Below are 26,216 nucleotides of genomic sequence, written 5' to 3'. Positions count from 1 at the left end.
GGGACACCAGGGAATGAACCGAGGTCAGTCCTGGGTCAGCCACGTGCAAGGCAAGCACCCTACCATTGTGTTATGGCTGCAGCCCCGCATGTCTAAAACTTAATTATGAGTAACTTTGTAAATCACAATGCTTTCAATAAAAATGTTTAATTAAACATAACTATAAAAAGTTAAAAATGTTTTATGAGCCCTTCAAGGTAACATTTGAAAATAAAAATATATAGGAAGTTGAATAGAAATAGGGATCAATGACATGTAGAAAAATCCCATATATTAATGTGTATTTTTGTGGCTTGTTGAGAAACAACTTAGGTTTGAAAATATTTTAGGAGAAATGATAAAAATGATTTTTTATCTAGGTAAGCCCTGACCACTAGAAGTAATCTTTTATTTTCCAATGACAGTATTGAGCACAGTTGCTAGCCTGTGCCATCTATTTTTACCTGCTCTACTGACTCCATGGTTGCTTTTCCTCAATCTCTGTCCCTTGACCAATTAATGTTTTGAGGTAGAGTTTTTAAAAGCTTTCATTTCATCACATTTTATACCAGTATTTCTCATGTAATATACAAATATTATGTAATATACACAAAATCCCCAATTATGGATATTTTATTGTACTTTTTGTTAAATTTTGGGGGCCACACCCAGCAGCATTCAGGGCTTATTCTTGGCTTTGTGCTCAGGGTCACTCCTGGTAGGCTTGGCAGCCCATATGGTATGCTGGAGATCTAAGCCAAGTTTGCCACATACAAGGCAATATCTTACCTGCTGTACAATTTTTCTGCCCCCACTATTGACATTTTAGTCCAGGAAATTTATTATACATTGTAGAATGTGAGCAATATTTCTATCTTCTCTGGTTTCCTCCATTTGTGACAAGTCTTCAAAGATGTTAGAGATGTTCAACTGTTCTTTAAGATAATAGTTCATCTGCCCCTAGATGAGAAACATTGCTTTGTAGTTTATCCCTATGCAGCTCTACTAGCACTCTTGGAATCAGTTATGATCTACATTTTAAATTGAGCACGAGCCTCATTTCAGATCTTGTTTCTAAACTCCTGTTGACAGCACACCTTCAAGAATATATCCAGAGACTGCAAACAAATCACAAAGAAATAAAATGCCAATCTTTTTTACCATCTTTACTATTGTGGTGCATCCTATCTTTTGATTGGCATTACCAAGTGTCTACTTTCCTCCTTCTCTCTGTCTCATCAGTTTGAGTGCTTCTGGGTTTGCATCATAGTGCTGCATAAAAATGATTTTTTTCTCATACTTACACCTACTTAAGTCATGGAGGTCAAGCCACTGTCCTTTCTTGCCACTGTCATCTTTTATCATCTCATGTGGAAATCAGTGGATTTCCACAGCAAACTTCAGGAAGGACTAATTTACTTCAATCCATTCTCTATGCTACTTGGAAGACATTATAAAATAATCAATTAGAATAAATCACTTATATGTGTTTACATATGCTCTTAAGATAAAGGTTTAATTCCTTATCCAGACTAGATGACCCATGTAATCTTGTATGTGCTTAACTTCCTTCATATCTGAATATGCCATGTACCTTCTTTTTGCCCTGTTTATGCACATGACTAGAATATTCTTAGTCTTTTATGCTTTCATCATCCTACCTAATTTATAGTATTAGCCATATAGTTTTCCTTTCAGTAATGCTGCTATAAGACTGATGGTTTCATCAGTTTCCTTTTGTGTGTTGGTGCATATTTCTTATGTTTAGGAAATTAGAGAAACATGACACTATGAATATATCATACTGTTAAGGATGAGAAAAATAATTCATCAAAATATGAAATGGCACTAGAAATAAAGTAGATATTAAATTATATAAATACTTATGTATAATTGTATCAATCTCTAAAATTGCTCTAAACTGGTATTTCTTATTTATACATTTTGGGCGTGTATTTTCAGGTTTGGCTTTGTTAAAATGTTATCAAGATATTTGTAGAAATTGCCCTGGCAAGAAAATGTTCTATATTGTAAAGATTCAAAAGGAGATAATTTGTGGTCACTGAGCCAGAAATGTGTATGACTCATAAATTAAACCTGACAAACCTGTCATAAAATATAAGTTTTAATAGAAGCATAATCTGTGCTTTCATGACTGTGTCAGAATCAATAATACATCATCAGCTCTTTTTAAAATTGGTTCATATAATACAAATATATGAAAGCAAACATGTTCTTTAGTCCATGAGCAGAGTTGCAAAATGTAAAAGACAAAAAGTAAATCTAATAATTAGTTTAAATTGTAGAATTTGGAACAGGAAAATTTACGGCTTAAAAAGAATAGGTTGTAAGTCAAGCCAGAGACAAAAATACAAATGGGTAAGAGATAGTTGTATATGGTATAGATAGAGTATGAAGTTTACTTAATTGCATTGTGCTAATTACTAATTTCTTAGTTTTTATAAATGTAATTTAAGGTATCAATGTTAGGGGAAGTCAATTGCAATTATTAGTGATTCTTTATACTTTATAGCTCTTCCACAAGTGTAAAAGCATAATATATAATGGCATTAATTCACTCAAAAGCAATTTAGGATTTAATATGATGAGAACACTACATTGAATAAAATAAGAAATATTTTTGTTCCTGTAGAGCTATCATTTTATTATCAAATAATACTTTAAAAAACATTTGGACTTCTTTAACTAAATTGTTATATTCCAGTTTTATGATTTAATTGGATAAAATGGAAATAAGTATATGACAGTTCTTATACATTGCCTAGTAACTGGGTTATTCTTCAGAGAAGTTCATCATTGGGCAATTTAGTCATAAAAAATTCACAAAGTATAATTGCCGAAACTGAGATAACAAGTCTACTTTCCATCTGTACATGGTAAACTGTAGCAAATATGCAGATTGTCAATGACCAGAACATTAAGAGACACATGACTTCTCTTGAAAGAGGAAATATATAAATTGGATCAGAATATGGGCCTTTGGTGACAGAACGCTCTTGCAGAGAGGACATCAGTCCTATAAGTCAGTGGTGCTCAAAGTGCTTAAACTTTGTACCAGGAACTAGCAGCAGCATCTGAGAACTTGTCGGAGCTGCAGATTTTCAGATCGAAAAGCAATTTTCCAAATTAGAAACTTTAAGAATTTGACTCAGCAATTTGTGTTTTAAAAAACTTTCTACACCCAAGGATATGTCTGGTTCAGTAGTAGAGCCTCTGCCTTGTATGCGTTCAATTCCTTGTATTATTTTTAAATAAAAAAGCCACATACATTGGGGGAGATTACAAGGGTTAGTGCAAATACTTGGCATGAGTGATGATCGGGCCTGTTCCTTGGCACTGCAAGCACTGCTAGGGCGTGACTTAGGAGTACCCCTGGTTTTAGCCCCGGAAACAAAACAGAAAAAGCCTTCCTAATGATCTCATTGCTCCAAGTCACAGTAGCTTTGCTTGTACAATGCCAATACTATTACGAGTTTCTGACAGTTTTATGGATAAAGCAAGTACAACGCAAACCATTGCCTTTTTTGTTCAACATAAGCCAACTCAGAAGTTTGCTTGGCATCTTATAAATGGTTCAGTAAAAGGAACCAGATAACAGGCAAAGCCAGAATCACCCCCCTTTCTCCTCAGAAGCCTTCATGGCTGGCTCCCTCATGTCCTTTGAATTTTTGCTAGAGTGCTACTTTATCAATAAGGTCTTCTTTGATTCCTAGTCTTTCCCTGCACCCTCCACTCCCATTGTACTTATCATCACCTTCTAATAAATCACACAATTTCTGCATTCATTGTATGCATTGGAAAAATGTCTGTCTTTCCATGCTTGATTTGAACTCCTCCAGGTTAGGTCATCATTGTTCTCACTGATGTAGTTCAAGTGCTAACGTCAGTACCTGGCTCATAATTGGCCTGATACTAGTATCTGCAATAAAGGCTTGATTGTGTTTCATGAAAGTGGCTTTCTACCTATCTTTAAAGCATTTTCAGTGTTCTCAATGTACGGCTGGACATGCAAAAAGCTTCCATTTTTAGAGTTTGCTTTTTCCCTGATGGATGATCTCAATACCTAAAAGCCACTTAGACTGTTGTGGTGGGAACAAGAATGGGAGTTAGTTCCTGGCTACCCCTCATATTCCTCCGCCTGCTTGGCCTAGTTCTCAGGGACTGGAACTCAGAGAAATTTCACTGGCAAAAGCATGGTAGACAGAGCTAGAAGAGTTTGAAATTCAGATCTCTATACTTCGAAGTTAGAATGAGTGTGTTTTCCCAAATACTGCTGAACTCTGCAATCATTTTTATTGGTGTACAAGACAGTGAGGAGCTGTGAGGCTATTTCTGACAGAGGAACCTGAGTGGTGGTGACATGAGGAAAAAATTAAGAGAAGGGAAGAGCTGAGAGAGGAATTTAGATGGACGTAGCCATCACAGGTAGTGACAAATAAAAACAGCTGAGGTAGTAGAAGACGAAATCCATGTGAGAAAGCTTTGAAACCCAGCAAGAAAAATCACAAGACTCAGAAAATGTTCAGAAGTATTGTGGCAACTGATGAGAGATAAATTCTGACATTATTTTTTAAGCAAATTTTGGGGCTGGGTAACTGCAATACTTCTGTATTGCAATTTAGAAAGCAAAAGACCTTTATTTGTTAGATTTTTGTTTGTTTGTTTGTTTTGGGGCCACACCCAGTGATGCTCAGGGGTTACTCCTAGCTGCGCTCAGAAATTTCTCCTGACTAGGAGGACCATATGGGAAGATGGGGATTAAATCCATGTCCGTTCTGGGCAGTCACATGCAAAGGCAAACAACCTACTGCTGTGTTATCACAAGATAACCAGCAAGAGACCACTTTAAGTGTCAGGTTTGATTATGAATAAAGAAAGGCCAGTTCTTCATGATCTGTGTTGCAGGGCTATGGTGTGTGTGTGTGTGTGTGTGTGTGTGTGTGTGTGTGTGTGTGTGTTTGTGTGAAAGAGTGAGAGAGGAAAAGAGAGATAGAGAGGCAAAGAGAGAGGGAGTGAGAGAGAGAAAGGTGTGTGTGAGAGAGATAGTTGACTCAGGGTTACCCAGTTTTGGCTCCTTTTTTTCTTGACTCTTCTTTTTATTTCTTTTTAATCTTTTATGCACTGCTTCCTTAATCTCTCATCCTTGGGGAGAACAAACAGCCTTCACGAGAAAACCACTGATAACGTGAGCATCAGCACGGTAACAAAATTATAACCACATTTTAGTGATAGCATTTTTTAAAAGCCTGCCTTCCTATTATTCTGCTGAGCAGAATTTGAATGTTCTTGGTGTCCCAGAATAACTATTGTAAGCATTGTGACTTATGCTACAAACAAACAAAAGTGAAAATACCTCTCCAAGCAGACATTTTCTTCCCTTAAAATGGGAATGATGTCATTACTGCCAATGCAGAGTTGTGTTAAGGGCCACGCGAGAGAAGTCTTTTGGAGCTACTTTTGGGTAGACTGGTGCAAACTGAATGGCAGCAGGTAGTGTTACTTCTCCTCCAACTTCCAACCCTATAAATTGAGTCATAGCATTGCATTTACCTCTTAGTCTTTTGTTTCTGGCTTGGCATGATTGCAGTTTCTTCTTTCATGGAATGTGTCCATCTGTCCACAGTAGTTTAGTGCTCAGCAAATGATAGACATTTAATACTGGCAAAACAAATCAATGAATACATGATTTTGCTGGACTTTCTTTTGTAGAAAGATTAAAAACTATTCTAAAGAAAATAAACATTAGCTACTGACTGGATGATTCTTTTGTACATTTCTTTGTATATTTCTGTGCTTTAAGAATGCATGTATGCTACAGAACATTTGCTCTTCTGGTTTGGGTTGCAGCAATATTCATCAACTTTGGAATTTAAATGTCTTCTTGTGGCATTTAGCTGTTACAGAGTATTTATAAAAGTCCTCATGTAACTCTAATCATAAACTTGAATAACTTTGCAAGTGTGCACAATAAAAATGAACTAAAAATGACATATGTTTACTCATCAGAATCATGTTCCTTTCAGTATTCTAGGGCTTGGATCATGTATGCAATTTTTGAAATCATTCATCCAGCAGCAAATAGAGAATGTTTTTAATGAGATGTCAAATCAGATTGAATTGTGGTCATGAAAGATGTGGAATATATTGAGTCAGAAATTTTTATCTCTATTGAGATGAAACATTATGCTTTGTATTAAAATGAAAAAGCTAATGCTTATCCGCCATTATCATTTTGTTGTTAAGTCATCATTTACCATAGCTGAGGATAAGAAGATGTGACCAATTATAGAAAAAATAATTCTGGTGCTATTTCTTATACTTTGTTTCAAAAGAAGATATATTTTTTCTTTATTAGATCTTACTACTAGGTCATTGATTAAAAAAATACTCTAATCTTCATTCACAATCTTGAGTTTTGAAATATCATTTATTCAAAGGAATTGATTTAATATGCAGTTTTTAGTATCATTAGCACCTCTGAAGCTCAATAATCAAGTTCTGAAATATATGTGTGTGTATTTGCATTTATTGGGGGGAGTACACCCCATTGGTGCTCAGAGCTGATTCAAGTCTCTGCATTCATTCCTGCTGGGCTCAAGGGACCATATGGAATACCAGGATAGAACCTGTGTTGACTATATGCAAGACAAATGCACTACCTGCTGTTCTATCTCTCTGCCTCCCCCCAAAAATGTATTTTCTGTTTCATCCTGTTGAGTGTCTTAGGGACATTTCAGCTGAGGGTCATTTAGTTTGTCTCTTCATCGGACTTTGTTCCTAAGCAGTACTCCTGGGATCTCGGGAACACTTCTAGTGATAGTTGAGCCCAGTTGTATAGGCCTGAAGGTTCATTGTTGGGCCTATCAGTGTCTTGCTGCTCTGTCCTGAGGATGCTGGGACTATCTGGGCCACTCCAGCAGTGTTTTAGGGGACTATACAGAGCTAGAAGTGCAACTAAGGTCCTAGGAATTGAACTCAGGACCTTCTTATGCTTTGCATAGTCCTTGCTTCATTTCCCTAGCTTAGAGAATATCCTTTTTTTGTTTTGTTTTGTTTTGCTTTGCTTCATTTTGTTTGGGGGACACACAGAGCCGTGCTCAAGGAATACTCCTGGCTCTACACTCAGGAATCATTCATGGTGGACTTTGGAAACCATGTAGATACTGGTGATCAAATCCGGGTAATCCAGGTTGGCCGACTGGAATGCAAATGTCCTACCTGCAAGGCAAATGCTGTGCTGTTGCTCCGGCGTTTCCTAAGGGATATCTTGACAGTGCCTCTTTTTAAATTTGCTTTTAAGTTCACTCAGTCATCTGTTTAATTTTTTTTATTATTATTTTTTGGGTCACACATGGTGGCACTCAGGGCTTACTCCTGGCTCTAAAATCGCTCCTGGCAGGCACTGGGGACTATATGGCATTTTGGGATTCGAACCACCATCCCTCCTGGGTCAGTTGCAAGCAAGGCAAATGCCCTACTTCTCTGCTATCTCTTTGGCCCATCATCTGTTTAATTTAATCTGCTAGAAGTGTGTCTTTTCCCTGGAGCACCTTCTAGTCTCACGTTTAGGCCACCCAGCCTCTCACACAAACTTGTATAGATATTAGAACAGTGTTTCCCAAAGTGGGCTCTGTCATTTCCTGGGGGTATTGGAGCAAACAAGCACAGCACAGTTGGGAGCTCTTTCTGTAAAGAAGGTAGACTTTTGCTTAATGAAAATAGATTTCCAGAGGAATGGGGTGGGAGTGGGGGTTGCTGAGTGATTCATTTCATTCTTATGCCACACCCAACGACTATTCACTTTGTAGCCAGAGTAAACTTTTCAAAATCAGAAGATGATCATGCAGCAGCTCTCTGGTTAAGATCAAAATCTCAAATCAGTCCACAGATTTCTGCTTGATTTGGCTCCCACTCACTTCAACAGCCTCAGGTTACTAGAAGTTTCCTGATGCCATCTTTGCTGAAGCCTCCTGAATGTCAGTTCATAGAAGTGCAGCTTGCTGTTTGCCATGTGAGATTTGTACCTTCTGTCTTTGCCAGGAATATTTTCATTGCCATAACTCTACCAAGTACTACTTAATTATTTCTCAACCTTTAGAGTTCATTTTAATTATTATTTCCTCAGGGAAGTTAATACTTTTTATATATTAATAGTAGATAAAATATTGCATATGTCAGATGATTACATGATACTTTTACTTACTGTTTTTTCAGTGTGATTTCTCTTGATATATTTTATTGTATCTCATGAAATTTAACACAGCTATAACTATATCTATATATATGTATATATTTTATGTTTGGTTGATTTTGTTTGTTTGTTTTGTTTTTGTTTTTAGTTTTTGGGCCACACCCGGTGATGGTCAGGGGTTACTCCTGGCTATGCACTCAGTAATTGCTCCTAGCTTGGGGGCCATCTGGGATGCCAGGGATTGAACCCAAGTCTGTCCTGAGTCAGCCGCATGCAAGGCAAATGCCTTACAGCTGCTCTATTGTTCCAGCCTTTATTTGGATTATATTTTTATTCACTGTTTATTTCTTAATAAATATAACAAAGTTCAAGGTAAGCAAGTTATGGAACATGTCTTTCAGGTTTTTTGGCTTTGACCCAGTTTACTTCATGATCTAGCTTAGATCATCATGCAGACACACAAACACACCCAATTCTAAAGTTTCAGAATCAATATTTTTATTGCTTCATAGAGTATATTCTATTAATTTTGTTCTTCTTCCTTATTTTGTATTTTGTGCTATTCTGTATCACTTATTTTTTTAATACTGGTAAGAACTACATTTTTTATTATTTAGTTGGAAAATCACTTTTAAAGAAATTTTTAAGACTGACTTTAATAGATACAATTTTTAAAAAAGTTTTCATTTTCTTTTGTAGTCACCATGAAGCTACATGTTTATTCATGATTGGGTTTCAGGCATAATGTGTTTCAACACCAATTCCTCTACCAATGTCCACTTCCTTTACCAGTTATCTCCACTCCTGTCTGCTTCCCACAAGTCAACTTTGTTTTGTGGGGGGTGGGGCACACCCGCTGACACTCAGGGATTACTTTTGGTCATGTGCTCAGAAATCGCTCCTAGCTTGGGGGACCATATGGGACACTGGAGATAGAACTCAGGTTCGTCCTGGGTCAACTTAATGCAAGGCAAAGGCCCTATCTCTGTGCTATCCCTCTGAACCCCCCACATGTCAATTTCTATAAGAGTTGCTTTTTTAAAAAAATAATAAAAATTTGCACTGTGATTTACAGTACATTTCCTTACAGGATTTCCCTCACAATACTTTATCACCTTTCATTTATTTATTCACAATTTACCTCTTACACCTCCTTGATGAATGCTTCCCTCCACCATAAGTGTTTCCTCAATCCTTTATTTCAGCCCCCTCATGGGTCTTGTTTCTTACTCAATACCCATCTTATGTTCTTTGTTTTCATTGTCTTTGGGTATATCTTATTCCACCATTATGTTTCTTTATATTCTGCATATAAGAGAGATCATTCTGTGGGGAGGAAAGATGCATAGTCTTTCTCAAAGAAGGAATATGGGTGGCTAAAAGGCACATAAAAATGCTCTGTACTAGTACTAATCATCAAGGAGATGCAAATCAAAGCAACAATGAGAAATCATCTCATACCACAACGTCTGGCACTCATCTAAAAGAACAAGAACAAGTAGGGCTGGCATGAATGCAGGCAGAAGGAGACTAGTGCACTAGTAAGAATATAGACTATTCACTGGTAAGAATATAGACTTGTTCAGCCTTTCTGAAAAACAATATGGACATTCCTGAAAAGCTTATGGATTGAGCTTCCATTAAACCCAGCATCTCTACTACTTGGAATATGCCCAATGGGCCAAAAATAAAATGAGAAGATATTTGTACCCTTGTGTTTTTTGCAACACTATGTAGAATTATCAAAATCTGGAAATAACAAATGTCCAAAAATAGACTGGATAAAGAAACTATGGTAAATATAACAATGGAATACTACTCAGCCATAAAAAAGATAAGTCATGCAATTTGTTGATATATAAAGAGACCTGGAGAATATGATGCTCAATGAATTTAAAAGAGAGATGGACATAGATATAATTTTTAAAATATTTAATCATTAAAATTGGATGTAAAGCTTATTTCTAATTTAAGAAAATTATTTTGACTAAAGTAAAGGAAATGCTTTTGAAGTTTTAGAGCATTCATTCAAATATGAGCTAAAATATCAAAGTAGTTTTCCAGCTAGTATTTAATATGATTAATTTTGACAATAAGGTATTGTTTTGATTTATTTATTAAGCAATAAAATGCAGCATAGACATTACATTTCATGTTAGGTATGTAGTCAAAAAAGTCAGGATGTTTTTTTATTTACAATAATATCATGAGACCCAAACTTTAAGAACCAAACATAAAAAATGGGCTGTTAGGGCCGGCGAGGTGGCGCTAGAGGTCAGGTGTCTACCTTGCAAGCGCTAGCCAAGGAAGGACCACGGTTCGATCCCCCGGTGTCCCATATGGTCCCCCCAAGCCAGGGGCGATTTCTGAGCGCTTAGCCAGGAGTAACCCCTGAGCATCAAACGGGTGTGGCCCAAAAAACTAAAAAAAATAAAATAAAATAAATAAGGGCTGTTATTATGGCAGACTGGGGTTAGGGTGGTATGGGATGGACTGAGAGATTGACACTGATGGTGGAATTGGTGCTAAAATATCATATAATTAAAACCCAACAATAAGTAACTTTATAAATCTCAAATCTTTAAATACAATGATTTATTTTGTTGTTTATTTTGGGGCCACATCTAATAGTGCTTGTAGGCTACTTTTGCTCTATGTTTGGGGCTTATTTCTAGCAGTGCCAAAATGGAACCCAGGCAATGGATGTGTACTTCTTCCTGAGCTGTTTTCCTGGACCCTTTCACACTGTTTTGATGATGAAAAAGTAAAATGTGGAGAAAGACAAACATCCGCAGAGAAATCAGAATTTACAGGAAACTGAAACTCTGGTGTCAGTTCATGACCTTGGATGTGTAAAAACGATTTTGGAAGAGTGTTTAAAATACCAGGTGATGGCATGCTGCTGCCACTAGAGAAGGAAAGACAGTCCCTATTCATGTACTCTCATGTTTTCTTTCCTAGATAAAGGCATTGTTAGTTACGAAGGCAGTTTAACTTTAATCATGAGATAAACATTCTTTTAGGAAACATTTTAAAAAGAGAAAGGCATGTTTCCCATTTAATTTATTCTTCATTGCTTCACTGTGACCATTAGTTATTGGCGCTTGCAAGGTCCCTTCGTAGCCATAGATTTGTATTCACATCATGCAGGCGATTAGAGCTAATTGTACTCAAACCTCTCATCTAACTTCTCAATTTACTTGCTCTGAGAGAACTGAAGGAAAATGGCTTTCTGTTTCCTTTCCCCAATCAGAGAATATTCTACATTGCTTTTTTTTAGTTGTTACCATTCCTTTTATAGAAATATTTCAGCATTTTTCTCCAGATATAAATAGGTTTTAATATCATACTCACTTCTAATTACTTTTAAAATCATTTTCACCTTTCACCAGTGCACATTTCCAGCAACCATTGTCCCCATTTCTTCTCCCCTTCCCCACTGCCTACCTCTGGGACAGACATTTTGCTATTTTACTTTTCTCTCTCTTTCTTTCTCTTTTCTCTCTCTCTTTCTCTTCCTTTGTTTTCTTCTAGACACCGTGGTTTACACTATTTTTAATGAAGGGGTACCATGCACATCACTTTATTTCCTTTCAGCATCCAATTCTTGCCCAGAGTGATCAGTTCCAATTGTCATTACCGTAGTAGACCATTCTCTACCCTAACTGCACTGCTCCACTACTTGCGGCAAGCTTCCTATCATAGACTGGTCCTCCTGGCCACTGTGAGAAGATCAATAAATCATTTCTAAGTATTTTTTAATTAAAATTATGGCTTGGAGTGCTTGTAATTATGACTTTAAATCATTTTCTTAGGGCCCAAAATCCTATACAAATTATTCTCAACAAAATGTGATCTTGTGAATCGTTCGAACTCATTTAATTAGATCAATTCAATGAAAAATTGGTCAATGAATTGAATTGGAAGCTTATTTTAACTCTTTTAAATTTATTTTGGCCACACCTTGTAACGCTCAGGGGAAACTCCTGGAACTGCACTCAGAAATCCCTCCTGGCTTGGGGGACCATATGAGAGATGGGGGAATCAAACACGGTCCCTCCTAGGTCAGCCATGTGCTCAGGGGCTGTTCCTGGCTCTGTGCCTTACTGTGACCCCTGGCAACGCTCAGAGCATCATATGTAGTCCCAGCGATTTGGATCAGGGTCAGCAGCATATGATGCAAGTACATTAGTCCCTGTGCTATATCTTCGGCTCCCTTATCATTTTCTTAATTTCCTCTTCTTTTTAGTTAGATAGACTATGACCTGTATATTGTGCTGTTCGCTCCCATGTGCCTTTATTAATTTATACCAGATTCAATAATATTAGCTAAATATGGAAATGAAAGTAAATATGAAGTGAAATTCTCCAGTTGTAGTTTTCTCTGAGAAGGAGCCAGGATATTGTTCTTGATGTAAATTGAACAAAAGATAGAACTTGTTTAAGATTATGTTCTTTGTCTCCTTTTCTCTTTTTCCACTTACAGATAGATCTGTTGACATTCAGCTTGGACAAAGGCCCTCTCTGGAAACCTCCTTATATATTTTGGTCATTAGTATCTTCTCCCTGGCTGTGTTTCCAGTCTTCTGTATTACTAATCTATTGTTGTTTGCTGTTTTACAGTATTTCATCTAATCACCTAACTGTCGTCTCTCCTGGTCTGTGAATTCTTTAAGGATAAGCACTATCATTCATTTTGGACATTACACCATCTTTTTTTGTTTTTATCTATCCTTAGTAAGATGTTGGACCAATAAAATTTAATAATAGAATAACACATTTTGAAGCCAGTGATCTCTAGCCCAGATCATTTAACTAAATGAAATTAAGAAGGATGGAAAACCAATAAATAGCTAACAAATTCAGGCTCTGAGAAACTGATTCAGCACCTAAAGGCTGATTTGGAGATCTGCTCTTTCCAAGAAGGACAGATTGGCAACTTAAAATGCTGAAATATTTCTAATACAGAAGCAACATCAATTTTATCAATGGATTTCTTTATGAATCCTCACATCCTGTCCTTGGGGATAAGCATCTCATTAGATATTTAGTTTTAAGTGCTCTCTGCTGCAGTGGGCCTGGCTTGAATTTCTGGATGTGAAAAGACACTCTGAGAGATATGTCCACTTGATCAAGAGCTTTTACTGTTTTTCTTTTTTCTAATTAACCACAAGGGCTGACATCCTCAGAGATGACTGAAAATAACTGAATGTGTGACTGAGGATGGAGGCCTTTAAAACTTTGCCTTTAAAACAATTCATGAAAATCGCTCCTTGAGTCTCAGTTGCAGGTGTTGCTTAGTCTTTCACTGTGTCTCCTCCTCTGATACTCGGTTTTGAGTGAGGTTGTCGCACTTCAGGAATCCTGTGGAAATCTCTCATCTCATGAGAAGATGCTGAGCAGTGGTTGAAATTGTGGTTTCATTCTTGTTCACACAATATCTTGCCAATGATGTTGTAGGAGCAGCCATCCAATCACTGTCAATCCTTTCAATGCCAGAAGTCATCCATCTGTCACCTGTGCAAAAGAGGATAAAATTATTGCCACATGTAAAAAAAAATAGAAAAGCTAAGCACATGAAGAGCTGCCTACTGTATTAATGATTTTCATCTCCTTCGGACTCCTCACTCCTCTATATTCTTCCCTGCCTGTGTTCAGGAATAATCAGCAACAATCACGTTGATTAAGGGGAAATGATGGGGATGGAAAATGAGAATCAGCTAAGCAGTTTCATATTTATAACATGAGGCCTGAGCGTATCCTTCTGACTACCATGATGACAAGACTCAGGAGCAGTGATTAATATGTAGGCCACGCCAGCACTCACACAGTACATCTTACAGGAAATAGGATGGAATCCGTGGGAACGGGATGATTCATCACCCCATGTAGGCTGAAAGGGGACAGGTGAAAGTGTTTGCTGCCTACATCTTCAGCAGTAAGCTCAGACCATTAAATTTGTAAAAGCATGCTGATAATCTTTTTGCCCTGCTCAGGCAGAGAGAACAGAACTTCAACTTCTGTTAGGCAGTGATTGTAAAGGGTCTCAGTGTTAGAAACACCCAGAACTTGTTGGAAATGTAAGTTTTCCAAACTACTGAAACCAGAGACTTGGAGATGGGGTCTAGCAATATATGTTCTATCAAGCCTTTCTCTTGATTATGATGAGTCCTAAAGTATTAAAGCATAGAAAGAACAATGCAAGTTTTGGAAACTATAGAATGGATGTACATCATTTGGGACCTATATTTGAATAGATTTATCATGGAAAATTGCCATTTATTGAACAACATACAATGACTACTTAACTACCTAAGAACAGTTGACTCTTTTTTTGATTTTGTTTTTTTGGCCACATCCTGCGCATTGTCCCGGGTCTTAATCTTGTCTCCTGGTGGGGCTCTGGGTATCAAATGCATAACCTAGGACCAAACTGGATTGCCTCATCTAAGAAAAGAACCTTAATTCCTGTATTCCTCTCTGGCTTTATGACTGACCATTTTTAAGGAAACAGAAGTTCAAACTTAGCTTTGAAATGTTCAAAGCTGAGTTTGCAGCTGAGTTTATAGAGGGAACGAAATTGCTTTCAACAAAAGAGGGAGATTCTGTAGAATTTACTTGGATTTTGTAGAAATAGGAGAGGAGAGAGAGAGAGAGAGAGAGAGAGAGAGAGAGAGAGAGAGAGAGAGAGAAGTGAGGGAATTAGGTAGACAATATTGCCTGAGAATTCTAGGAGGGAAAGCTGTAGAAAGATGCTTCGGAATAAGTTGTTATTTGGCAGTGCTTTGTAGTAGACCTTCACCCTGTCTGACCAGACATCATTTTCTAGAAATTTTGCTCAATCGTGAAACTATGAAAGATTTCCCTGACAGAGAGAGGTGGATTTCAGGGGATTTTCACATTTGTATCTGTGCTAAGGTTGAGGGAAAGAATTACTGTGGGCTGTCAAGCAATGAAGAAAAATTAGAAACCTCAGAACCTGTGCCCATATGTTTCTTAAATATGGAGAACATAGAACGATTTCATAAATAAGCCACGATTAATCTCATTATTGATGGATTAATTGATTCATGAATCTGGTGAATGCTGGAACAAACCTTTTTGGACTTTAATGGGTATCGTGGTTTTTGTTTTTGTTTTGGGGATACACTGAGGTGGCTGGTTCTCACTAACAGATCACTCAGGGATCACTTATATAATCACTTAAAAATGGGCTTCAGGGATCACATATGGTCCTGGGGATACAACACAGGTCAATTGCATGTAAGGCAAACACTCTCCCTGCAATACTGTTGCTGCCACCCTAAAGGAAATCATGAATAAGGATTCAATTTGAGCTCTATTTTTACTAAAGTAGTTAAAAGAACGCTTTTAAAGTGAAGCTTCTTATCCCATTTGAGAGCAGGCAACTCTATTGTTAGGGCCTCACACCCAATTTGGCTTTAAACAAAGTATTGAGGAAAGAAGAAATAGCTCAGGGCAGCTTCTGAGTATTTTCTGGGCTCCCACAATACACCCAGGACAGCTGCTCTTCTCCCTTTCTGGTTCTGATCCTACTCCTAGTCATTTCCTGTCACTCACACTAGTCTCTCACTTTCTTACATGTCTCAACCCTCAGTAGAGATACGGTTACTTTTAGAATGGCCTTCTTTCATGCTTAGAATCACTGTCCTGACTGTTGGTTCAGCCAAGGGCTCCATCAAAAATGTAAAGCGCTGTCACAAGAAATGAAATCAGTGCTCCATGTTGCCAACTTGAGTTTCCAGCTGTATGTCACATTGACTTCAAAAAATGTAGCCTTTTACCCTGGAAAGATCAAGTTTTTATAACAGCCCCAGGGTCAAACTATCTGTCATGTTCCAATTCTGTAAAGACAGAAGCTGAGTCTTCCACAATTCACAGAATCCAAAGATGGAAGGGCAGCAGGACCTGAGGAATTAGAGTCTAACCTTTTTATCTAACAGATCAAAAACCTGAAAGGTAAATCAGTTTCCTCAGCTCCAGTGTGAATGGACAATAATCTCTCCAGGTCCTTTTCTATCAATAGCAAAATGAAATGCGTTACATCAACCCTATCCTTCAATTATACATGGTAGACTTTATAGTAATAGAACATAGTAATATTATATTGTATATACTATATTATATTATTAATAGTCTATACTAATAGAATATTAACCCCTGAAAAGCCTGGGAATTCACATTATTGATCATCTCAGGACAACAGAATTAGAGAGGAGATAAGATTTATCTTTTCAGTTTTGAGCCACACCCAGCAACGCTCAGGTCTCTATTGGCTCTGCACTTAGCAATTACTCCTAATGGTGCTTAGAGGGGCATGCCATATGGGATGTCTGAGATCCTACAAGGGTCAGCCACATGCAAGGCAAGTATCCCCCTGCTATGCTCTTGCTTCAGCCCCCAGAAATTTTGGGAAATATTACTTTTTCCCTTTCAGATAGTCTAGGTCAAAATAGTCAACCTGGGTCATAGCCATAGTACATAGAAGAGAGGGCAGGATGTTTGCCTTGCAAATTCAATCCCCGACATCCCATATAGTACCCTGAGCACCACCAGAAATAATTATTGAGTGCAGAGCCAGGATTAACCCCTGAGCATCACCTGGTGTGTCTCATCCCTTCAAAAAAAAAAAAACCCTAAAAATACTCTGTGGTGACAGGATGACAGCTTAAACGTCTGTAGTATATGCTTCGCATGCAAGCACCCTGGGTTTGACATTCAGCAATACATGGTCCTCTGAGCACTACCTGAAAAAGACCTAAAGAACATTTAACCTATAGGGATATTAGATAAAACCCACTTGTCTGCTTTAACCTCATATAAAGGGAACTTAAAACCTAAGAATATGTATATTGAATTAAATCCACCAATTGTTCAAGTAGGTTTTTAGTTGCAGTACATTTTTAGGGACCATGAAGATCCTTTTTAATTAAAGAAACAAAACACAAAACAGAAAAAAAACCCTTTTAAATGTTCTCTGGTCCAAAGATTAAAAATATAATTGCAGTATCTATCAAATGAAATTCCACAAGCGGAATGATCTGTAAATGTATTTACTGTAATGCTACTTCCCTCCTAAAAATTTAATCAGGGACATACTAACTGCCTTTTTTCCCCTTTGCATTTGTTATTAACTGGAGCAATTTCATAGAGAAGAGGAATATAGATAACATTAAACTCTAAATAGTCACAATGCTATAGTCTATTTGGGGAGGTACTGAGAATGAAACTCACAGCTTCCATGCAAGGCAAGTAGAACCATTAAACTATATTGCTTGAGGCCCGGGCGATAGCACAGCGAGTAGGGTGTTTGCCTTTCAGGAGGTTGAATGAATTCAATCATGGGCATCCCATATGGTCCCTGAGCCTGCCAGGAGCGATTTCTGAGCATAGAGCCAGGAGTAACCCCTGAGTGCTTCTGGTTACTATACCCCTGACCTTCATGTAATGCTGTTTTTAAAATTAAGGTGTCATGGGACTGAAGGTTCAGCAGACAAGACACATGCTCTGGGCTGCACATGGCCAGCCCTGGTTTAGTCCTCAGCCCCCATAAAAAACTAACATTCCAAGAGCCTTTCCAGGTGCAATCCCTGAGTACATAACAAGGAATAAACCTTGAGCAGTGTTGGCGGTGGCCCATAAACAAAACAAACAAAAAATTAAGCTATCTTGGGGCCAGAGCTTGTTTGCCTTGCAAGCACTAACCTAGGGCAAACTGCGGTTCAATTCCCCATTGTCCCATATGGTCCCCCAAGCCAGGAGCGATTTCTGAGTGCATAGCCAGGAGTAACCCCTGAGCATTACAGGGTGTGGCCCAAAAGCCAAAAAACATCCAACCAAAGAAAAACAAAAAAAATTAAGGTGTCTTTAATGATCTAATCAGAGACTTTAATTTATTCTTTATTTACTCTTTTTTTTTGTTTTGTCCCTCAAAGATTTTCATCAAGATCCTTTTTGACTCAGCATAATAGATTCCGTGTACATCCATGTATAGGAAAATTTCATAACTTCATCTCTCCTGACAGCTGCATAATATTCCATTGTGTATATGTACCACAGTTTCTTTAGCCATTCTTCTGTTGAAGGGCATCTGGGTTGTTTCCATAGTCTTGCTATGGTAAATAGTGCTGCAATGAATATAGGTGTAATGAAGGGGTTTTTGTATTGTATTTTTATGTTCCTAGGGTATATTCCTAGGAGTGGTACAGCTGGATCGTATGGGAAGTTCCAGCTCACCTCAGGAAGCTCACCACAAAGAGTGATGAGTTTAGTTAGAGAAATAACTACATTTTGAACTGTCCTAATAATGAGAATGTATGAGGGAAATGGAGAGCCTGTTTAGAGTACAGTCGGGGGTCGGGTGGGGAGGAGGGAGACTTGGGACATTGGTGATGGGAATGTTGCACTGGTGATCGGGGGTGTTCTTTACATGACTGAAACCCAAACACAATCATGTATGTAATCAAGGTGTTTAAAAAAAAAAAAAAAAAAAAGATCCTTTTTGACAAAGTTTCCTGCCTCTTGCTTCCCCATACTTATTCCTGGAATCTCCCTGGCCTCTTAATGGGAATTGGGAAATGACTTTGGATTTGTACCCAAGATGGCTTGGAATTTGCATATTCTGGCCAAAGTACTGCAAAGGGGCCTTCCTCTGTTCTCTGCTTCTTTCCTTCTCTAGGCAAATCTCTTTTTGACCTTCAGATGACATCTTAACCCATTGTTTTCAAAGTGAGTGATATCACTCCCAGATGAGATACTGAACCTGTCCTATGGTGGTAAACTTCTGTGAAATTGGGACAAGCTTTTGGTGTGCTTCCATCTAAGAGGGAAATTACCTGGGGACTTGAGTGGGATGCCGAGTAGTTGTAATTTTTTCCTTTTTCTGAAAGGTGGAAGTGAGTTTGGAAGAAGCTGCATTAACTAAAGTAATCCAGGGCTACTTCCTTATAGACTGACCAACTGGGAAAATGGGAGATTCTGTCTCAGATTAGGAAAAAAAAAAGTGATCCTTAAAGGAATTCTCTAATTTTTACAAATGTGTCTTTCTTTGCCAGCTTATAAGGAATATCTCCAAATAAAATCATCAGTGTCACTGCTCACACTGATGACCTTATCTGCCCTTTCTTTTTCCTTTTCTTTCTTATTTATTTTCTTTCTCCCTTTTGTTTGTTTGTGTTGGTGGTTGAACCAGGTCAGCCAATTTGCAAAGCAAACACCCTACCCACTATTGCTCCAGCTCTGATATGCCTTCTTAGCCATTGTAGTTTTTAGGTGAAACCAAGGAGGTCAGGCAGAATTAGTAACAGATGCCCTAAAATATTATATCTACCCTCTCCCCATACCTAATTGTTTTGTTCAAGGGCCAAGTTGGGAAGTTGGGATAGCCATCTGCTGACCTTGGCAATTTGTACAACACCAGAGCAAAGGGGTGCAAAGAAAGCAGGAAGAGCAAAAGTCACAGTATTTTGCCTGGTAGCATCTACACAGCAGTATCCAACTGAGTGTGAAAAAAACCTCTGACCTTACTTAGCAGTAGCAAACTTTGGGGCAGCTAGGACATAACACAAAAACAGAGAGAAATTAAGGAAGGCCAGGAAAAGAAAAAGCGATGGATAACTAAGTCCCCCGAACTCTCTCATGCCACTCCAAGGCTGCTTGGCACAGTTGAGCGTGAGGGCTTCATCTGGTGGTACCTAGGATCCAGACATATTGAATCATATCCCAACTTCTTAAGGTTTCTGATTAGTAGTATTTATATTATTTTAATTAAGATATCATAATTCGTAGGCTATTATGATCATTGTCTTATTATTTCAGAATACTATCCCAGTTTGGTTTTTTGTTTTTAATCTGAAAGCAGTGCTCACAGTAAGTAGCTCATCTGTGGTCATTGGGAAGATCAGTGAAGTCCTGTATGCACAGCACTTAGCACTCTGTTTGACACTTGGGGCATTTGAAAATGAGGACCATTCATTGAAAGTTATTTAATAATAATATTTTATTCTCCTTTTCAGGATAGAAACTGCTGGTTTTCCTGTGAATAGTCACCAAGCTTTGCATTAGATGTGGTGCGTTATTGGTGTTCCATTTATGCTGTGTAGGCTATTAGATGTGTTCTTTGAATGTAAAAGTTGAAGAAATTTGATAACTCTATTGATCCTCCCAGATGTAGATGATAAAATCTCAAGTGAAGAGTTCTGGAGAAGTCAGGGAGATCAGTCATTCAGGAAATCATGAGTTAATTACTGGGTGCTGATAAAATGAATGCTTTAAAAAAAAGATAATCAGTTTATTCATGACTCTGTTTTAAACAGGTCAGACGTGGTAGGAAACATAAGCTTAAAAAGTGAGAAGAAATTTGAAGGTAAGACTTGAGGAAGGATTTCAGATGTGGTTTCTGCATGTCATGTTAAAAGCTGGGTGGAAGGAATGGTGAGGTTTGAAATATAAAGCATAAAGACCTATTGAAGAGCAGCACTTTCATGGGAGAAACTTTGCTTCTTGCTTTGTAGCTCAGGACCATAGAATGAAGTAACCAGAGAGAAGATTTAGATTTATTGTGAGGAAGACATTTTGGAAGTAGCACTGGTGACCTTATAAAAAGAGTGAATCATGGGAATAGTTACACAGAGACTAAATAACCACTGTCGAGCTGGTTATTGATAGGGTGCCTGCACTGTCCAGGAGATGGAAACAAAGTGCCCTGTACAGGGGAAGTTCCAGCTTGAAGACGATAAAGTTGGGTCCATGAGTGAGCTGATTTAGATTCTCTGTTTAGGAAGTGTGGCCTTGGCTAAGCCACTTACCCTCTGAACCTCCTCTCCCACAATTTAGATGTCAAAATACCTACCAGCTCTGAAAAGATGTCAGGGGTAAAATCACATAAATGAAATCTCTCGGTCTTGTAACATGCTGTTCAGGCCACTTGCTTTTCCTGCTTATTTGTCATTTCCTGCACATTCATTAAGTGCTCTATTCACTAGCGACTGTACTCAGCATTATGATTTATTTTAATCAAATGCATTATTGTTTTCCTGAGGAACTTTTCTGGGTGCAAGTTGTATTTATTCAAATAAAGGGGACTTGGATGTCAAAATTGAAAAGTTTTACTAGATTAAAAAAATTTTCAATTTATATTGTACTTCCTCCAGAGAATTTAAGGCAGGATTTTTTTTTTCCTGATAGAAACACATTCTTGGGGTTATTTTAAGACATTATTCTTCAGTTGAATTTTAGATTGCTGCAATTTAGTAGGTGAAGTTTAGGAGCCTTTCTTTATGCTGATAAGGGGGAAGTTTTTCATCACCTTTCTATGATTTCCTTTTTAACTCTGTAAAAACTGAATCTACAGTGATAGTTTAGTGGATTGTTCTGCTTTTCAAAGCCTATTCAATTAGCTAGGATTAATTTCGCTTTACAATCTTAAGACAGTTCATATTTAATAGGAATTAGTGGTATTTTGATTGTGAAACCGTGTTTTTCCATTTTAATACACAGGATTTGGTTGACAGCCTAGCTTCACGGATACCTAGGCACCTTTAGTGATATTTTGTAATTCTACAGGGTAGGTGACCATAACCAATTTGGAGGGGCCAGAAGAGAAGAAAAAGAACGAGAGAACTAATATGTAGTAAATGCCTACTGGGTGCTAGAATGCTCATTAAATCTAGACGGTGCTGGGTGCCTGGCCCAGTTGCTCCATTCTTATGCTTATAGCATTAAAATACCTGCAAAGTTGGGTCCTGGAGAGATAGTACAGAAAGTGGGGCATTTGCATATTATGCAGCTGACCCTGCTTCAATCTTTGATACCATGTGATTATCCAGGAATCACCAGGAGTGACTCCTCTGCAGAGGCAGGACTAGCTCTTAAGTGCTGCTGGATGTGACCCAATCCTCCTCAAATTCTGCCTCCCAAGTAGAAATTCTAAAATATTGATTAACATTGCCCTAATTCCATATTTATAAGTCATAAATGTGAAATTTGGATTTAGGTTTCTCTGATTCAAATGTTCAAAGCTTAGGGCTGGAAAGACATTGCTCATGGCCTACCCTGCTTTAATCCCTGGCATCCATCACATGTGGTCACCTAAGCATCTCCAGGAGTGATCCCTAAATACAAATCCAGGAGTAAGAATTGAGCACTGCTGGTATGACCAATAAAAGCAAGCAACAATCTAACCACCCATCAAAAAAAAAAAAAAAAAAAAAAAAGAAATACACAAGAATACCAAATATTCAAAGCTTTTTCTCCCATGGGCCTATTCTAACTAGAAAGAGCCCCAGAGACCAGCAATTTTTCCCCCAGACATGTATGTATGCATGCTCTTGAATCACCATTCCTGACCCCACTCACACCTACCCCCATACTGGTTGATATTGCTATTGATATACCATTGAAATAATGACAAACAAGAAAGTACACAGAGGCTAGAATAATAGTATAGCAAATAGGGCTCTTGTCTGACACATGTCTGACCCTGGTTCAATCTCTATTATTCTGTTTCGTCCCCAAACCTGCCAAAAGTGATTCCTGAGTGAAGAAACTGAAATAAACTCTGAGAAGAGCTGGGTGTGATCTATAACTAAACATAACCAATAATAATAAAAAAAAAAGACACACAATTGGCTGATTTGTTACTACCACTACTAAGATTTTATTATTTTTATGATACCTTTTAAAAATTGTATGAAGAAAATCCTATGATATTTTTTGAAAGACATCAGGAAAGTAAAATAAATATTCTCCTTTTGTAACTGTTGGTGTTTTTAAGAGAATGTAAGTTGGTAGCAGTTAGAGACACATTTTTGTGTAAAAATGTCTAAAAGTAATATAACATAATATAAGCTGTTTTTTATTTTATTTTATTTTTATTTTATTTTATTTTATTTTTTGGGGGGGGGCACATCTGGTGACATTCACGGGGTACTCCTGGCTATGTGCTCAGAAATCGTACCTGGCTTGGAAGACCATATGGGATGCTGGGGAATCGAACCACGGTGCGTCCTCGGTCAGCTGTGTGCAAGGCAAAAGCCCTACCCACTACGCCACTGCTCCGGCCTTTTGTTTTTTATTTTTATATGAAGTACAGTTTAAATGCAAGGTAATAGGATAATTTTTAGACTTTTATTCTTCTTTTATCTTAAGAAATCTTATGGGACATATTTTTTTTCTTAAGCCAAAGGTCTTAAAGTAAACATAATCTTTTAGTAGCTAGAATGGAAATTGTGCTGAATGGACTATTTCTCTAGCTCAGGCTACGGTTGATGTAGCACACTGGACTTAAACTGTATGTAACTCTCTCTTGGCTCTGACCTCAGGGCTGAGCTTACACTCAATTGCTCAGGATATGTATTGGAGTTTATTTTTACATACCTGTCTTTCCTCCTAGACTGGGAACAATTTGAAGACAGGAACTTATGCATTTTTAGATCCCCTGAGCCAGGATGCTTTAAGTCCTTAGTAAATGTTTGTTTATTGACTATTATAATTGGATACCTAATTCATCCACTCCCATCTTTTATAAAGAAGTTGATTTTGACAGAAGGAATTGCTGCTCTCAGCTTTGCAACTAACACAGAACTTTAGTCTCTACTATTTCCTATAATTGATTTTCTAACTTGCCTCTAAGCCCTGAAATTATATATGTATATATATATATATATATATATATATATATATATATATATATATATATATATATATCCAAAATAGCCATCTTGCTTTTTCTAAAATGTCAAACTATGTTTTTGCTAAAAGATATTTTTTCTTTTGTGGGGGACATACCTGCCAGTCTTTGGATGCTTGGGGCTTACTCCTGGTTTTGTGTTCAGGAATCTCCTTGTGCTAAGGAAAACATAGTCATTATTAGAGATTGAACTTTGTTTGATCTTATGCAAGACAAGAGCTTTACCTTCTTCAGCCCCTAGAAGACCTTTGTATAGAAAACTTCTGTAATGAAGCTCTGGACCATTTTTCCCTTTCTCTTTATTTAACTTTTTATTCTGGGACTCAAACCCAGGCCTTACACATGCAAAACAAGTGCTTGTGCATTGAGCTACTGTGAATTTTAAATATGTATTTTGTCTGACATTAGCAAGTAAAAGGAATAGGATCAACATTTTCTTTTACTCAAAGATGATCAATTTAGCTTGCAATTAATGTTTGTGATGATACATTACCTTCTTTCATTTGCACTAAACCTTTGAAGTTTGACTTGCATTTTACCTTTTAACTTTTCAAATTTGTTTACTGATTGAAATTCTATGGTTTACAATAGTCTTTATAATGGGTTTTTATGCACACAATTCCACTACCATACCACAATTTATACTTTTATAGCACATCTCAATTCAGTCTACATACAACTGAAATATTTAACAGTGTCTTGTGACTATCAACTTCTGTATCAGAGAGCTGATTTAATTGTTGTTCCTTTGCAATTTATCATTATTTCAGAATCTTTTCCTCACATTACTTGTTTTTTTTCTGTGACCAATAAGAGCATTTCCATGTTCAAAATTACTTTTACAAAAGTTTAATAGAATCAGCTGTAGTATGTTTTTCCCTCCTCCAGTTATTTTTATTTGTAAAAAATTCTATACTTGATCTCAATGCATCTCTCAGTATTTTCTCTTATCACCATTTCTCTAATCATCTTCATTCTTTCATCTTCATTATTACTTTCAAATATCTTAACCATAGTCATTTCTTTCTCTGACTACCATTTTAACATTGTTATGACTTGCCCCCTACCCAGTCTTTTGGAATTGACAGAGGAATAATTTTTGTATTATTTTTGGTATGTACTTGTGCATTATATAATTATGAAAAATCTCAGAAAAGCTCATAATTGATCCACTTATGTTACATTTTTTTTCTAGAAGACAAAGATAAAACAGTGCAAAGTCAAAGACATTTTTACTTGCATTCAACTGAGGAAACATGAGAAACAGGCTATTGTAATATCATATGTGCTATGTTACTAATGAAAACAAAGTAAAATAAATGAAAATGGAATAAAATTAAGCAAAAGGCTTGGGATTGGGTCAGTGGTAGAGTGTGTGTATAGCACTGAATTCAAGTCCCCTCACAACATAAATAAATACATATTTATGTATATGTATATATATATACTTATATAACTAAGTAGAGAGGGGATAGCCAATATTTTTTTTCTTATTTATTTTTGTTTCAGGGCCACCCAGTAGTACTCAGGTCTTACTACTGACTCTGCACTCAGGGATCACCCCTGGCAATGCTTTGGAGGGAATATCTGGGGTGTTGGAATTTGAACCCAATTTAGCATCATGCAAGGCAAGCACTTTATCTGTTATACTATCACTCCAGCCCCTGATCAAATGTTAGGAATAGGGTAAGTTTTAAAAATAACATATCCAGGGGCCGGAGAGATAGCACAGCAATAGGGTATTTGCCTTGCACACAGCCTATCCAGGACGGATTGTGGTTCGAATCCCAGCATCCCATATGGTCCACTGAGCCTGTCAGGAGCAATTTCTGGGTACAGAGTCAGGAGTAACCCCTGAGCACTGCCAGGTGTGACCTGGAAAATAAAAAAAAAAAATATTGTATCTAGTGAGTTATCCAAACTGTATTTTTGGGAGGCCATCCTTGGCTATGTTCAGGGCTTATTCCTGGCACTTTGCTCCAGGATACTCTCAGCAGTATTCAGGGAATGATATGGAATGCTGGTGATCTGGGTTAGATGAGTTCAAGGCAAATACCTTACCTGCTGTACTGTTTGCTCTTACTCCAAACAATGATATTTACACAGAAGAGCCTTGGAGAAATTTAGGCAGTAAGTCACACAGACAATTAGCGGAACAGTGTTCTAAGTAGTGGAACAAAACACAACAGCCTCTTGATAATATTAGTTAACAAATTCATACCTAAAAGAATTACAATTAGAAGATAAAATAGAGAAAGAGTGATCATTGGATTCTCTTTCAAACTGAGATCTATAGAATAAAGATAGAAAAATAGT

This window comes from Suncus etruscus, chromosome 11 (genome assembly GCF_024139225.1).
Source record: "Suncus etruscus isolate mSunEtr1 chromosome 11, mSunEtr1.pri.cur, whole genome shotgun sequence".
Lineage (NCBI taxonomy): Eukaryota > Metazoa > Chordata > Mammalia > Eulipotyphla > Soricidae > Suncus > Suncus etruscus.
The sequence above is the reverse complement of the archived record's forward strand: the minus strand, read 5'-3'. Positions refer to the sequence as shown.